Below are 17,385 nucleotides of genomic sequence, written 5' to 3'. Positions count from 1 at the left end.
AAAAGGATACTAATAACTTGCTCCTGGCATCCAGTAACCACAAAAAGTCCTAGATTGAGAATATACCTACTGTAACAGGCCAGTTCATGAAACTGAGGAGAAAATGTGGTCTGGAAAGGGATAACAGTATAAGGAACAATCAGACCAGCTATACCAGAAAGGTATCCAGAGTGGGTATAGTGCTGACCTACTGTCCATGGCCCAGACTCAGGTTGGGGAGATGGATAGAGAATCATTATTATGTGATCATAAGAGAATAGACAAAACTACAACCTGTGAAGGTACCGCCATTAAGGTTCCCTTTATTATAAATTAAAATTCAAGTGTGTTCAAAATACAGTCAATCATTAAAAACACTGGAGTATTTTGTCCAATGACCCTGTTCTGGGTCCACATTTGAACAAGAGACCTAGTTTTATTTGTAGGAAGGCCAAAAATTTTAAGAACGTATTGGCCCCTAGTGATATTGGACCGAGTTTAAATGTACCAGCGTCACTGTCATGATTAACATCTAAAACTGTGGGTAATTTTGGCTGTAGCAGGTGCAGGGCCTGCAGCCATCTGCATAGTGACAGAAAAAATATAATATCTTGTGTCACTAAAGAGCAGTTTGCCGTTGATGACTGCATATCGTGTTAAACCACCCACGTAGTACATATATGTTGGAGTGCCCTTGTAGTCTCCAATTTAATAGCCGCACAAAGCGTTTTCTAAAAACCAGAATAATGGAACATATAAGAAATATTACAATTGGACTGGATAAACACAGGGTACCACGTCACTTTAAAATACATCATCAGAGTGACCCCAGTGTTATGATCTATAAGGGGATTCAGGTGGTACACCCCATCAGAAGAGTAAGGGATAGATTAAAGTCCCTTTCTAAACAGGAATAATTTGGGATATACAAAATGAAAACATTGGCCCCCAGGGGCCTGAATAAAATATACACTTTAAAAACCTACCGTAAGTCTTTCTGGTATGGGAAATAGAATAAAAAGCTGCACTTTATTTTTCAGTAGTCACATTCCCCACACACTATTGCATAGACGTAGTATGGATTCTAAGAATCTCCTCACAACCTTATATGTATAGTTGGAGCACCTCAGAACCCCTATACCGGTTGTGGTGCCCCGGGTATTTACTGGGTATCCCCATTAACCAGGGACCCCTTGACTGTTTCAGGGACACCTCACATCCCTATGCCCCTTTTACCTTTCTGGTCTGTACTGAAGCAGGGAACCAACCCATGAACCCCTATACAGATTCTGGGTGACTGAGGCATTAACGGGGCATCCTCCTTAACCTAGGGACCCCTCATAGTTACCAGGACACTTTGCATCCCTATACCCCATTTACCTTACTGGGCTATGCTGAAGCAGGGAACCCTAGCGGTGAGTTGCGCAAGCATTTTCAAGGGGAGATATGCTGGGACAATGTGCCTATATGTACATATACATTTTTGGGGTATCCAGAAACTCTGGACCCTGACTACCTAGACACAGTCTGACAACACTTTCTCTGCAACCCCCCTTGAGACTCGTAGCCTAGCAATCCCTGCTCTCTGACATACCTGGAAAGGCAAAAACACATACAATCTTTATTGTCGCACTTACAGTGTATGCAATTAACAACCCTGGGCTCAAGATCTGACTCTTCTTGAACACTTATTATGGATTAGGGGTAACCAAATGGGATTAAACCTTTATTTGAGAGCTTGGATAGTCCCCTACCGTCACAATTTATTTATCCACAAATTATTCAACATTCAATATCCATGTGTGAAAAAGTATAAGTACCTTTAGATTCAGTACCTGGTGATACCCTTTTGAGCAGCAATGACTTCAACTAAGCATTTCCTGTAACTGCTGGTCAGTCTCTCACATCACTTTTGGGGAATTTTGACCCATTACTTCTTACAGATCTGCTTCAACTCATGACCCACTTCCCTTTCAGCTTCATTTCACGGATAGATGGCCTGATATTCTCCTCTAGAATCTTCTGATAAAATACAGAATTATTGGTTATGTCAATGGTGGTAAGCCTTTCAGATTCTTAGGCTGCAAAGCAGCCCAAAAAATCACACTCCCACCACAATGCTTGACGGTTGGGATGAGATTCTTGTGTTTGAACATAGTGTTTGATTTTTGCCAAACATAACATTTATCATTACGGCCAAAATGTTCTAACTTTGACTCTTCTGTCCAGAGAACATTGTTCCAGAAGTTTTGTGGATCATCTATGTGCTCTTTGGCGAACTTCAGATGGGCAGCAATGTTCTTTTTAAAGAGCAGTGATTTTCTTCTTACTATCCTTCCATGAACACTGTCATTATCACTTCATGGGATATTATGTATGTTCGTCAATCTGGTGCTTCAGGGGTTAATGAGCTACAGTTTGCAGTTAAAATATAATATATTTTGGGTTGATGCAGGCCCAGGCTTGTCATGGGTGGGTGCTGGGTTTCAAAGAGAGCTTAATTGGGGGTGCCTATATTGTATGGACCACTAAAGGTGCCAGATGAGTTGCTTGTGCTGATATAGTCTCCAGATAAGGGCAGTTGTCTTGTCAGAAGTGGGAATAAAATATAGCCCTGCGACAACTTTCTATAAAACTGGTCTTTTTAGAGCTAGCTTCAAAGGCATTCCCAGGATGATTCTGCATGGCATGGGGGCGTAGCTAATAAAGTATTGAACCAAAGAGTATCTTTATTAAAAATGAGAGTATCATGGGATGTCATCTCCTCTGCATAATAACAGATACAAATTTGTAATCATGTCACTGAGGGGCACGTTCTGACATCCCACACTATATGAGTAAGAGGTAATAAGGGACAGATTTGTCGCACACATTTAGGAATAATATTTAATCTTGTCGCATCTGCCATGAGCGCCTGAATGTATTTATGTGACACACGTGTGTGTAAATATTACAGAAGGGAAGTTATGAGTACAGGTATATCCTGAGACAGAGTCAAATGTGGTTTGGAAGGAGTTATTTTACTCTGTTGTAAAACTGTCAATCTTACAGCTGATTTACGACAGGGGCTGTGTTTATGTTGTTTCAATGAGAAAGAATACTACATAAGAGAGCAAGGTTTTATGAAAAATCAGATTTCCCAGAGGAGTGTTTTGGACAAAACAAGTGATATCTCATCTACTCCACCAGTGACCTTTCTGGGAGAAAACATATGACATATAGTGATGTGTAGCATTTTCTTTTGTTACATCCTTTTTTTTGTGAAACTGTTCTGCATTTTATTGTAACTGAATGTTCTTGTAATACTTTTTTTCTGTAATCTAAGCACTGCATTTCTATATATATTAAAACATGTAATAAGTAATGCTTTGGACTCTGAATGAACTGTTGCACATTTTGGAGAGAGTATTTACGTTTTTGGACACATTTTGCTACAACTGATTTTTGTGTGTTAAAGTGCATAGTTTTTTTTTTATATAATAAACAGGGACCTGGGGCCCTGGCAAATATAAATTTTACATCTTATTTGCTTATCCCAGGTGGTGGAAGTGTATAGATATGATTGCAATTGAGTAAGGGGCTACTATTAACTCATTGGAGGTACGTTTGCAGAGGAGAAAGGTGAGTTGACTAGAGTAGCTTTGTGTATTAACCAAGGCTGCATATCTATGTCATGTGCCCACTTGTGTGTTGTTCGTGACGGTGGTATATTGGAATGATTAAGAAGAGACATTAACTCATTTGAGGAACCATTGCGAAGTTAAAGAGTGGGGCAGCTTGTGAATTCTGTATTAATCCTTGTCCTGTAGAGGAGATAATTTCTATTTGAGAGAACTCTGCAGTGGTGAAAAGTGGGTCCGCTTGTGAGTGGAGTATTAACCCTTGTCCCATATGCAGGTCGCATGCTCTCAGGTGGGCCGTACATGAAATACAGTACATTATTCTTGTTCAGTCTTTATCTGATAGTTTAGTCATGAACACTCACATTAGCCAAAGCAAGAGGGACCTGCAGGTCCTTTGATGTTACTCTAGGGTTCTTTGTGACTTTCTAGATGATTTTCCAGTTTGTTCTTCGAAAGATTTTGGTAGGATGACCGCTCCTGGGTAGAGTGGCTATTGTTTTTGGACTTTCTCCATTTGTAGACTTTGTGTCCGACAATGGATTAGTGGAGTCCCAAATCCTTAGAAATTGTTTTGTAACCCTTTCTAGACTGAAGAGCATCAATAACTGCTTTCCTGAGGTCCTTAGAGATTTCTTTTGATCGTAGCATGACGTTCTTCCACACACCTTTTATGGTGAAAACGTTTCTGATCTTTATATAGAGTGGAGCCTCCCAAATTCACCCCTGAAGGTCTACCAAATTATTTAAACACCTGATTCTAATTATCCCCTTTAATTTAGCAGATAAATTCATGTTTACTCTTACTTTTTCACATACCCTGACTCTTAATTACTTATTGTTTGTTTAATTCATACATCATTTTATTTAAAAAAAAACATGGAATTGGTTAATATAAACCCTATTTGATATTTAAGAAAAGACTGGTTTTGATTCAAGAAGGTTGTCATGGAAAAACTATGGAAGTTCTGTAATTATCATTGGGGTTCACAAACGTTTTCTCGCCACTGTAAGCACTACTCATTCACCACTGAAATAAGATTATTGGTAGAAAGGGGTGGAAACCTTGCTGCTTAATCCCAAATATTAATACATGGAGGGGGTGCTACCTGGGAAATATCTAGGATAATAGGCAATTGTACCAGAGGGTATCAAAGGTACAGAGATCCCAAAAAGGGGTTCACACCTCCTTGAAAGTAGAAATGGTTGTATAGGATAAAAAAAAACCAATACTTTAATTGGGTATATAGAAATAAAATAAGGCACATATTCATTGATGTAGTGTGAAAAAATAATTACATTTATTTTCAGGGTGGGGTGCTTCTCTCGGCCAGTAGCGTAAGTAATGCACTCCCCCGTTATATGCAGATCAAATAGAGGGATAAATGAATTACACTCTGTAGTTCCCTTTAATTGATACAGTCACTACTGTCTCAAGATAAATGCCTTCAAATCTTTGAATACAGTTGCAGTTGTCAAAATACTGGCATGTAATCCAATAAACCGTGTGTGTAGTACAGTATCTAATCCTCTAACCACAGGAGTGGCAACATTGTTGTCTATAGGGAGAATAATAATACCCTGCTAAATTATAGAATAAAGGTAGATAATTTAGGAGTTTAAATGTGTGCTCATAGTGTTGAAAAAATGAGCTGTAGCTGTGGGCAGGTATTTTGCCGTGTAATTATAACAGCTAATCCTAGCTAATTGTTAACACACTTATTAATAAAGTAGTGTCAAAATGGTAATTAGTGGCTTAATTTAGTAAAAATTGTTCAGGTTTAATTCCCTCTAGTAAAACTATTTCTGATCTGATTGTGCCACTTCCCTGCTGCTAATTGGGATCATGCATTACTCTGGGCATGCACCGGACCTTCTGACTGAGTTAGTCCCAAAACTGTCTCTGAGTATGCGCGTGGATATTTTATTATTCCCACAGTAGCTGCTGCAGACTTTACACCACTTTGTCTCTCCTCTGGTAAGTTAATAGTTTAGGCAAATATAAGTGAATTCTTTTTCCCCCTTTCCGAGACCAGCTAAGTGTCTCTGATAATGCGTGGAAGGTGAATCCTTTGTTGTTTTCATATATTTATTCTTCTGTCAGGGTCCATACTTCATCTATAGTTGAGATGAGGCATTCGTTTGAACCCGTTAGGGTATCATGAACGGGTGTTCGTGGGTATGAAAAATCCCATAATCCCTGTCAGTGAGGGCTTGCTGAAATATTTTGCCAGCAAGGTATATACTGTAAACACACAGTCCTTACCAAATGCAGCACCGAAAATCAGCTGATTTATGCGATCAAGCTGTATGGGTTATTCACACCGCACAGTACAGTCCTTTTTTAGAAAAAATACTGCAATGATTTTAACCCGTTAGGGTATGCAGGTATCAGCGGGTGTCCTCTATCAATTAAACGGAATTACAGAGTGTTATTAATTTATACCTCTATTTGATCTCAAGATAACGGGGGAGCGCATTATTTACGCTACTGCCGAGAGAAGAAGCACCCCATCCTGAAAATTACATTTAAGTTTTTTCACAATACAACAATGAATGTCTGCCTTATTTTATTCCTAAATACCCTATTAAAGTATTGTTTTTAATCCTATACAATCATTTCTATTTTCAAGGAGGTGTGCACCCCTTTTTGGGATCTTTGCACCTCTTGTACAATTACCTACTATCAAATAAAACTATAAGGAGAAAATGGGCCACATCACACACATTATAGGTGTTGCCATGGCTGTTCTGGCTATACTGCCCCCCCCCCCCTGTCACATAAGACCTGTAGCTGCAGGCTGTGTCAGGCCCCCATCTTGGGTGTACCCCTCCTCATGCAGCTTCCTTGAGTGGCAGGACTGTAGGTTGGACTTGGCCTGTGTTTACCCAATTCTGGGTGCAGACCTGGTGCCCTCCCCTTCTGCACTAAGGAAGAGACAGCTCTAAATTGTAGTGATTCTGGATCTCCCCTGCAGACTCACTTATCAGAATGCCCTAATACTGTCTCTGTACATTCTTCCTACCTACCAATTAGATTGTAAGCTCGTCGGAGCAGGGACTCCTCTTCCTAAATGTCAATTTTATGTCTGAAGCACTTATTCTCATGATCTGTTATTTGTATTATTTGTTATTTATATGATTGTCACCTGTATTACTACTGTGAAGCGCAATGTACATTAATGGCGCTATATAAATAAAGACATACATACATCTCTCCCTCGTCGGATTCAGACATTGCCCCTAGCTCCATCAGGGGTCTGAGGAGGAGTACATGCCAGGCCTCAAGCCCCATAATTGGCCTAGGTACCATCTACAGGTTTGGAACCTGTGTAAAGAGAACTGTATCCGCTGTAATATCATACTGTCTGCAGTGGATGCAATAAAGAAGTTCTGTTTTATATACCCCTTGCCTGAGTCTACAGTCCATTGGGGGAGGGAGAGGGTATGGAAGACTGGTTTCACAGTTTGGACTATCTCCAGCAATGCTGGAGCCTGCTGTGGACGGAGGTGCTCACAAGCCTTGCTGCCCCATTCCATAGGAACGTATAATCTCTAAAAAGCTTACCAGATAGATAATGATTATACGTGTTCCATTTAATAATGGTATTCCAGTTACTGCAATGCAGGTATTCAAAAGTGGAGCTCTACTCACAAGTTCATAATGAAATTCTCCTTTAATGTGACAGCCAAGATCAGTGGAAAGACAACAAAGAGATATAATGATTAGACAGCACACAATAGATGAAAATCAAAGGAAATGGAGAAGTGGTGCCTGCAAGATACAGCACACACTGCACAAACTCAAAACCACTCACTGACGGAGTAAGCCCAAATGTCCTCAGCTTGGTGAATGCAGAGTCTGGCTACCAGAGATGAGTTGTTGGTACAGAATAAGGCTGCGGACATAGTGCCGCAGCCCGTGTGGAGACGCGCTGAGGCTGAGGGAAAGTGGGTGCTTTCCCTGGCCATAGTACTCAGGCCGTGGGGGGCATTCCTGGGGGCTTACTAGTGACGTCATGGAGCTGGTTCGCCCTCATTGGGCGAACCACTCACGTGACCGCCCTTCCGCTGAGAAATCAGTTTTTACTGATTTCTCGCGCATCGTGCGCCCCCTCCTGCCTCCACATGCACGCGAACACTGCCTAAGGCAGTCTGTTTGCTCACCGTGCAGATGCGTCTGCGCGATCTGAGGTACCATGGACGCAGCCCGTTTACGGCCAGATTCACAGTATACAGAGATAGCTCACAGTAACCAGCTCACGATTAGATGAAACCCACAGACTGTTGCTTTTCCTAGTCCTTATCCTCCGTTGCACCCTTTTTCCCCTTAGGTGTCAGTTTACACCTGGAGTTATTATTACCTCCCTTTACTCCCACATCCTCGTATACTGTATATTCTCATGTAAAGATACATTTTCACATTACTGTACATTTGTTTTTTTGCTTATCATCTGATTATTCAATTTATTGAGTGATGGGAATTACGTGTTCTTTAGTGGAAAGACAACGTTTCATGTCCCATATGGACCTTTCATCGGGTGACCTGAAACGTTGTCTTTCCACTGTTCTTGGCTGTCACATAAAAGTAGAATTTTATTATGAACTTGTGAGTTAAGTTCTACTTTGTATCTCTATCTTAGAGGAGACCTCCACTTTAAAGGAATTTTTTGTCTGTGTTGTGATTGCTGCACAAGCAGGTTTCTCCTCCCCTGAGGCTATTTCCCCGTACTTTTGCAATGGTATTCAAAAATGGCCATTTTTGGTGCAGAAAGAAATTTGTGCTGAAGAATGGAGTGTGAGTGCTATCTGATTGTATCAGTGTCTCTGTTAGCAGGTAGTCTGGAAATATGAATTTACCTTTTTTTTTGCATGTTCTTGTATAACGCTGCTAGTTTTACGTAGCGCTTTACAGAGACATTTTGCAGGCACAGGTCCCTGCCCTGTGGAGCTTACAATCTTTGTTTTTGGTGCCTGAAGCACAGGGAGATAAAGTGACTTGCCTAAGGTCACAAGGAGCTGACACCGGGAACTGAACCAGGTTCCCCTGCTTCAAACTCAGTGCCGGTCAGTGTATAAAATTAAGTGTTTATATGGCCGGAGCCACAATTTAAAACTTGGCTGTCAACATTCAAGCATTCTTATCAAACAGGGTGTCTGTGTGGTAAGTATGGTAAGTACCAAGAGGGTTATAAAGGTCCACCCTTATAGTAATCATTAGACATTATTTAGGATGGTTACAAAGAGATTTGGTAACATTATGGTATATGTATGTTGTGAGCTATCTAGTTGTTGGTTGGAATTGGCTTGCTAGGCTGGAGCATAAATATTTGGGGACTTGAAGAGTAACAGCTATTATACTTTGGGGCATGCTCCATCAGGGCTATTTGGTTTGGGTAATGTTCTCCATTTTAACTAATATATCTGCCTGTCCAGAGTTCTGGTAGTACAATAGTAGGCATCATGATCTATGGTCAGACTGGGAAGGTAATCTGGTTGTTGACACAATTTATTAAAGCTTTGGTCTTGTTTCTTCAAAAAAGCATTGTGTTTTTATTTTTAATTCAGAAGGAGGGGGTAAGTGCTCTAGGGCTTGAACGGGTCAAAACTCATTTTTATGACGGTCTAACTAAAGGTATCACAATATAGAAATGATCCAGCATTTAACAGCAGCACAGCATTCCTGGAGAAAAGCCTTTAAGGCAACAGACATGATTGAATAATTTACAAGCTTCTATGAGTAGTCTCAATTTATTCTGAGTATCTTGAGGCAATACGGTAAACTTATCTTAGTAGGAGACATATCAAACTATGTAGCTTTTTCAGATCTAATTCAAAAACTGTGAATTACATTTGGTGCTTCAGGTGTCTCTCTGTTAATTGAGAAAGTTTATTTCAGACTTCCTCTTTCTTCTGATGTTCAGCTGTGTAACAGGAGATTTCAGTCCTCTCCTAATGTTAATGTAATGTAGAGTCAAACTCATTCACTTTGAATATTCAAAGTGTTGTCATAAAAAGAAATAACTGCATATCCAAGCAGCTTTCATCTATTGTCAGACACAGACGTAGAACCTGATAGTCATACTGTATTAATAGAATAAGAGAAGATAATACAATTAACAAAAAGGAACTGTGGGCATTTTCCCTTTAAATCTATATAAACTAAATGTCCTAAATCCAATAATATATTTAATCACATTATGTACATTCTGTAGAACAAATTTCAAAGATTCAAAAGACATCCCTTCCATACAAACATTTAATGTATTAGTTACCATATACAATGAAAAAAGTGTTACCATGTGGCGCCTGTGCTATACTTGAAACAGTAACAAAAATAAAGTGTATAACCAATACAACCGTGTAAATCACAAGTAGTCCTTTCAAATGTCCCAGTTGGTCCAATAGTGCTGAATACTGTAGCTCCAGATGGAATTTCAGCATATGGGGTACAGCACGTGAAAAGGAAAAGTAGGGCAAACATAGTGTAATACTGAAAATACAAATGGCACCAATGCTATATGATTAAGGGAATGGTAAGTTCCTTAGAGGTAGGTAAAAAGTTGCGAAAGCAACATTATAAAGATATATTTAATAATCAATAAAAAATAAACTTATAAAATTGGCTCCATGTCTCACACCGGCAAGGAAAAATTGAAATCCTACTTAATAGATATAAGTAGGTATTGCGCACTGAATATTACACAATAACAGGGAACTGCCTCTCATCGAGAGCAACCACTTCTGGGATCCTAACAGTACGTCCTCCAGACCCACTGAGGTGCGTTGATCCTTCGGCGGTTTAGCAAGCTGTCTGTTCGACTTATTTCCACCCGTCTCATAGTATATACATCACACCCCTGACGAAGTGGAAGGATCTGTGAAATGCGAAGGGTGGAGTTTGCCACAGTCTCATGCATGGGCAAATGGAGTAAGTACCTATGTGCACTCATTCCTCATAGAAAGTACTCGGACCAATCACAGCATACCAAGAACTGGCTTGCGCTTAACAACAGCTCTCGCGAGAGAGCGCGCAAGCATCCAGGACAGCTGATACTCTGAGATGGGTAGAATGGTAGTAACTTGAGAGACACTTCTCTAACAGGACATGGCACTCTGTGGAGAGGAACTACCCAATATGCAGCAGATTTGTGTAAGGATTTTGCTGGGTTTTGTTGCCAGTTCAGGTTTTCCAGGTGGCCTGCCCTTTCTGCTCAAATTGGCCATTTTAGTTACTGGCAGCCTGCTATAAAAGGCTAAACTTCCTGGTGGGAGTCGCCGAGCAAAGTTCTAACATTTGCTGTTCCTGTTGTCTATGCTGTCACGCTTTACCCTTTTGTCTGTTTGGATTTCCCTGTTGCTTTATCTGGAACTTGACTCCGACCTCGCTGATTTGTGCCTGCCCTGACCTTTTGCCCGTTTACTGGACTTTGCACCACTGCCGCCAGCACTGACCTCTTGACTACTTACCGACTACAGATACTCTAACAGAATTATGTCCCTGGGCTCTGGTAGGTTATTATGCATCCTTACCTCAGCACTGATTTCCGCTTCCTGATTGGAGATGAGCACCTTCACAATTTGAATTCTTCTGGCTAAAATTTCACCCAGTCCTGCTTAGGATATGTAGAGACAAAGAAAGGTTGGGGTGGTAGTGTAGAAAATGTTAGACTTCATTTTGTCTTACTTGCTTCAATATTGTCTAAAACTTAGCAATTAGAAATAAGATTCTGTGTTTTGCAGAGTTTTACAGTCTCATAAGCATGGAATGCATGGGAGTTAAAACAGTAAGTCAGTATAACAAGGGCATCTTTAGAAAGGAAATACATCTGAATACAAACAAGTATGTTTTCATGGACGAGATAAGAATAAGAACACAGATAGGCAAAAAACCTACCGTAAAAAACAAAAAGTGAAACTGGGGCGCTCCCCATATGGCGTGTGAAAATGTGATGCCTGTGTATACTAGCCCTTGTCGTATTTCTGCAGCTGGACCAAAAAGAAGATGAAACCCGGGATCCTCTTATAACGGCAATGGATGTGATGTGGCGGTCAGCGCAAGATGTTGTACTCAGAAAATAAAAAGATAGTAGAAACACACAAAATTAATGCATGTATTAAATAGACAGTTAGTCTTGTTGGTCAGTACGGTTGGGGAAGGGGGGGAGGGGGAGGAAGGGTTATGGAAAAGGGAGGGAAAAGGAGTAGAAAATAATTGGTGGTGTTTCAATAATAATACAAACAACAGTCATATGTTTCAGTGACTCACACGGCCTTATGTGAGACCCTTCTATCAAAGGCGGATTAGGGGAATGGATCACTGCATATAAATGCCCCAGGAATGAGGGATATATAGTAATAAAAAAACTCACACGGCCTTGTGTGAGCCCCTTCCCTCAGTGAATGATGTTGTCAGTCTAATAGGGATCAGTCTCGTCTTCCTTTCAATATCTCCCAATGGAGACAGAGTGTGGATAGCTCCTCTCCCGGGTGCTCCACACGCAACACCTATTTCCCCTTGCACATCAAAATCCACTCCACTCTTGTCTCATCATTGCACACTACATCCATCCCCCTGACTGTATTCTCTCAGATTTCTTCCAAACCTTCTCTGGCACACTAATCCCCACCTAACTCACCTTTTTAACCTCTATCTGGCCTCTGGCACATCCCCATCTTCTTTCAAACATGCACTCTTCATGTCCATTCTCAAGAAACCCTCACTTGACTCCATCTCCCCCTCTAACTGCCGCCCTATCTCCCTTCTCCCCTTTGCCTCCAAGCTACATGAGCGACTTCTCGATATATGGTCATTTGAAATTCAAAGATAAGTGATGTAATGAAGACCTAATCATAGTAATAGAATACACAAAATGAGTGACATCCCCTAATTAGTATTTTGGCCCAAAAATGAAAAGAAAACAATCAATTGTATTAGGGGTATATACGTTACATTTTGTGATCACTAGTTTGCTGTAAATATTTCACCTAAGGAAGGGGGTTCACCAAAACTTTGTGCACTTCAACTTTCTTCTAATAAAGCAAATATTATAATGATATTTTGTAATGAGACCTATTTCTGAATAGTGCAGCATTAGAATACTTTTTCCCCAGTACTACGTTTTATGGCAGCAGTGGAATCCCAGCAATACGTCAAAGCCAGCACATAAATGTATACCTCTACAGTCACCCTAAAACAAAAAAAGGAGTGCGGTAAGATCAACTTTTATCTTTACTTTGATACATGAGATACATATTATGCAATTATTTCGCAATATAATTGCACCACTTTTGCCTTGCTTCATATGCCACACTATATTAGGTTTGAGGTGGCTGAAACCTATCCAGAGGCGTATAGCAGTGTATCATTCAGATATTTGAGAATGGACAGCTGGTGTGAGGTCTAGGGAAAATTCCATTTGAGACATTTTTATGTCGTCTGCTGTTTTAATCCCATACAGTCAATGGAACTGAAGCTACATGGGTCCATAATAGAGCAGTATATGCTCTCATTAAAGGCTTAATTATATTATTTCACTCTATTGCAAGTCAGCTATTGCCATTTTGTACCAATGATATATAGATATCTCAAACAGAATTGGCAGACCTTGTGGGGTGAGCTGTTCTTGAGAGCATTATCTATGGTAAAGTAGAGACATGGGAGTGATACACAAGATAGATTAACTATATATATAAAAAAAAGGATTGCTTATGCTTAGCTTATGAATTGAATTAGTTGTGTCAGGGAATATTAGAGCTTGGGTGAGAGAAGTATATAAAATATGTATTACATTTAAACAGTAGATAATGTGTTGTATGTTAAACTGTATTAAAAATAGTTATGTGATCATTACCTTTTAAACCTACTGAGATATTCTTTCCTGACAATTGAGATCTGTACTGTACTGGCCATACATTTTTCATGACAAAAAATATTCTTGTGTCAACTTATTCCAGTTATTGAGGCAACAGGATTGAAGAACCTAAGTGTAAGGTATTAGGTGCTGCATGATGTGCTCCCAGGGAAAAGCGACACCTCAGGGTTATTTAAAAGCTCCAAAGCTTATCGAATAGGACAAAATGAATCATAATCATCCACTTCAGACCATTTTGAATAAGCTCCTTAGGTTTCCACAGGAAGAAAATGCAGTGTCTCCATGAGGAGAGTTTTTAATGAGCACCAACATACCTACTTGACCTTTGTACTGCAACAGCATATAGGTGACAACTGAACCTAATTAATAAGGCATGCATGCATACATTTAACTGCCTCCAAGAGGAAAATTTGAATAGGACTCCCTATCTCCTTCCCTTTTGTGTCCTAGTCAAACCCTTTTGGACTTACTGTGAATCCACCCCTTATTTATTTACATTTGAAGGTGTAATGTAGCTCAGTGATAATGCTAAAGCTTTTGAAGAGGGTTAACCCAGTTCCAATTACAGTTTCAGCTCTATTTGTGACCTTGTCACTTTATATCCCTGGGTGTCAGGCATACTATATTAGATTATATGTTCTTCAGGACAGTGACAAATTCTGCCTGGAATATTTGACATATTTGACTAGATAAAAAAAGACAAAAATAGCGTTAACTCCATATTGAAGCAGTTACTAATAGCACTAAAAAAATTATAAAATCAGACAAACTCACAAAGTCAGCATGTCGGAGAGAGGTAATGTAACAGGTAGGGGAAGAAATGGACAAGAAGAGGAAGGCGTTTAGATTCTTTAAGTCAGAAGGGACAGAGACATCGTATCAGAATTATAAGGAATGTAACAAAAATTGCAAAAGGGCAATCAAATTAGCAAAAATGGATAATGAAAAAAGGATTGCAATAGAAAGTAAGGTCAACCCTAAAAAGTTCTTTATGTAACATAATAACAAAAAATGAGAAAAGAAAATATAAGACCCTTTCAGTGTGAGATGGGCAGGCAGATTATTGGAGATAAGGAAAAAGCAGGGGTATTAAACAAAATTCTTTGCCTCTGTGTTTACCAGGGAAGAATCAAGTTCAATAGTAGTGCCGCAGGAGGAAGCCACAACCTCCATATTAATGAACAATTGGTTAAATGAGGAAGAAGTTCATAAGCGACTTGAAAAAAAAAAAAGTAAATAAGGCACCTGGCCCCGATGGCAAACATCCAAGAGTTCTCAAGGAGTTAAGCTCAGTAATAGCCAAACCATTATATTTAATATTCAAGGACTCCATTTCCACAGGCTCAGTACCACAAGATTGGCGTAAAGCAGATGTGGTGCCTATATTTAAAAAGGGAGCTAGATCACAACCGGGAAATTAAAGACCTGTAAGCCTGACTTCAATAGTAGGGGAACTACTTGAAGGTTTAATATGGGATAATATTCAGGAATACCTAATGGACAACAAAATAATTAGTAATAGTCAGCATGGATTTATGAAGGATAGATCATGCCAAACTAACCTTATTTGTTTCTTTGAGGAGGTAAGTAGGAATTTAGACCAGGGTAATGCAGTTGATGTGGTCTACTTAGATTTTGCAAAGGCTTTTGATACGGTTTCACACAAGAGGTTGGTGTACAAAATAGAGAAAATTGGACTCAGTAATAATATATGCACCTGCATTGAAAACTGTTTAAATGACAGACAACAGAGGGTTGCCATAAATGGAACTTTTTGAGGTTGGGCTAAAGTCGTGAGTGGAGTACCTCAGGGATCGGTACTGGGACCCCTGCTTTTTAACTTGTTTTTAATGACCTTGAGGTTGGGATCGAGAGCAAATTCTCCATCTTTGCTGATGCTACTAAATTGTGTAAGGTAATAGAATCAGAGCAGGATGTAATTTCTCTTCAGAAGGACTTGGAGAGACTGGAAACGTGGGCAGGTAAATGGCAGATGAGGTTTAATACAGCTAAATGTAAGGTTATGCATTTGGGATGCAAGAATAAAAAGGCGACTTACAAATTAAATGGAGATATATTGGGGGAATCCTTGATGGAGAAGGATTTAGGAGTGCTTGTAGATAGCAGGCTTAGTAATAGTGCCCAATGTCATGCAGTAGCTGCAAAGGCAAACAAGATCATATCTTGCATCAAACGGGCAATGGATGGAAGGGAAGTAAACATAATTATGCCCCTTTACAAAGCATTAGTAAGACCACACCTTGAATATGGAGTACAGAGAAGAGCCACCAAATTTATAAAGGGGATGGACATTCTAACTTATGAGGAGAGGCTAGCTAAATTAGATTTATTTACATTAGAAAAGAGGCGTCTAAGAGGGGATATGATAACTATATACAAATATATTCAGGGACAATACAAGGAGCTTTCAAAAGAACTATTCATCCCACGGGCAGTACAAAGGACTCGGGGCCATCCCTTAAGGTTGGAGGAAAGGAAATTTCACCAGCAACAAAGGAAAGGTTTCTTTACAGTAAGGGCAGTTAAAATGTGGAATTCATTAACAATGGAGACTGTGATGGCAGATACAATAGATTTGTTCAAAAAAAGGTTGGACATCTTTTTAGATGCGATAGGTATATAGGGATATACCAAATAAGTATACATGGGAAGGATGTTGATCCAGGGATTAAACCGATTGCCAATTCTTGGAGTCAGGAAGGAATTTATTTTCCCCCTTATGAGATATCATTGGATGATATGACTCTGGAGTTTTTTGTTTGCCTTCCTCTGGATCAATATGTAAGTATAGATATAGGATAAAGTATCTGTTGTCTAAATTTAGCATAGGTTGAACTTGATGGACCTACGTCTTTTTCAACGTCATCTACTATGTAACTATATGTAACTATATGTAACAGTGCCGCTTCCTATCATGTAGAGGAGTCCTGAATCCGTACGGCAAATCCCTTGTCCTTCCATACCACGTGATTGCGCAATGATGTCACCGCTTACGATGGACATCACTCCTTAGCTGCCCCACTACTACTTTAGAAACTGCTCTCGTATTAATGGACAAAAGAGAGCTACCCCTGCGTGTTTCAAGAAACAAACTTCTTTGTCATGGGGTGTAGCTCTCCTATAGCCTCTTCTCTTTAAATACATACTGGTACCCAAGGTAACCACCATACACTAAACCTAAGTCAGCAAAAAAGCAAATCTACAGTCGACTGTTCACATAAGAACCTTAGAAGACAAAAATAATTTGAGTTGAGAGAAACGTATTGCAATGAAGCAAAACATTTAAACTAAAGGTGCACTAGGTAAAACTAATCACAATAAAAAGTGCATTAACATTAATAAAAATATGTACGAATCTAAATGGAAAGATACATATATAAATATATGTAACATGGCTGGACCAGATTGCCTCTCTGGCTCCTGTCTTGTAAGCCCTGATAGCTACAGGCTGTGGCAGACAATCCTGTGAGTACTTGACCCCTCTCATTCTGATTTCCTGAGTGACTGACTGAAGTGGTGGTGTAATAGGAATCTGTGTGCAGCCTATCGTGGTGCAGATCCTGTGCCCTCCTCTTCTGATGCCTCAGAGAAGAAGTGCAAATTTGTAGTTAGTGCTGATCCAAACCTCCTATGGAGCAGAGGTGTGTGGCCGGTCCTCTCCCGGCTGGGAGAGGGACAGGCCAGTCAGTCCCTCATGGGCTGGCTGGTAAGGAAATATCAAGAGGCATCAATTAACAGAGAGCCAGCACCATCCAGAGGCCTGGGATCCTCTGACAATCATGCATCTGTTGTGTTTAACAACTGCAGCGACTGCAACAGCTAAACCCCTTTGCTTTTATATACTCCTGCCTGAGTGTTCAGTCCTTTTGGGTAAGGGGGAAAGAACTGTG

Source organism: Ascaphus truei, chromosome 4 (genome assembly GCF_040206685.1).
Source record: "Ascaphus truei isolate aAscTru1 chromosome 4, aAscTru1.hap1, whole genome shotgun sequence".
Lineage (NCBI taxonomy): Eukaryota > Metazoa > Chordata > Amphibia > Anura > Ascaphidae > Ascaphus > Ascaphus truei.
Note: the sequence above shows the minus strand (reverse complement) of the source record.